At 35.9% G+C, this 599-nt stretch overlaps 1 non-coding gene across 1 annotated transcript; it reads left to right on the top strand.

The window, feature by feature from the left end:
• Window positions 1–213: 213 nt before the first annotated feature.
• Window positions 214–320, top strand: LOC138826297 (U6 spliceosomal RNA). Its single transcript, XR_011371643.1, has one exon. It is a non-coding gene; the product is annotated as a U6 spliceosomal RNA (small nuclear RNA).
• Window positions 321–599: the final 279 nt, after the last annotated feature.

Below are 599 nucleotides of genomic sequence, written 5' to 3'. Positions count from 1 at the left end.
CTGCAATGCTTGATAAGAAATGTACTCATTATCTTGCCCATGTAATTGTAACCCCTCTGTACAGTATGTTCACAGAAAATAAAAATAAAAATAAAAAAAAGAAAAAAAGAAATATATGGTTGTAAAATTTCACGACAATTCTTTTGAACTTCCTTTTTTTTCAATTGTGCAGTTAAAAAAAATCAATTGCACTTTAGATATAAAAAATATTGTGTGCTCAATTCAGCATCACATACACTAACATTGGAACGATACAGAGAAGATTAGCATGGCACCTGCACAAGGATGACATGCAAATTCGTGGAGTGTTCCATATTTTTACAACAGAAGCTGGAGGGGATGTGGCCACAAGGGAACCATACAGCATTGTTGGTGGGAATGTAAACGTGTTCAACCACTTTGGAAAGCATTATGGAGGTTCCTCAAAAGACTCCCCATACAGCTCCCCTTTGACCCAGCAATCCCACTTTTGGGGATTTACCTAAATGACCACAAACAAGACCATACTAAAACTACTATCACAACTATGTTTATTGCAGCATTATTTATGATAGCTAAGATATGGAACCAACTTAGATGTCCCTTCTAGATGAATGGAT

This window comes from Dipodomys merriami, unplaced genomic scaffold, assembly GCF_024711535.1.
Source record: "Dipodomys merriami isolate MVZ:Mamm:240054 unplaced genomic scaffold, mDipMer1.0.p SCAF_141, whole genome shotgun sequence".
In the NCBI taxonomy this organism is placed as follows: Eukaryota; Metazoa; Chordata; class Mammalia; order Rodentia; family Heteromyidae; genus Dipodomys; species Dipodomys merriami.
The sequence above is the reverse complement of the archived record's forward strand: the minus strand, read 5'-3'. Positions and strand labels throughout refer to the sequence as shown.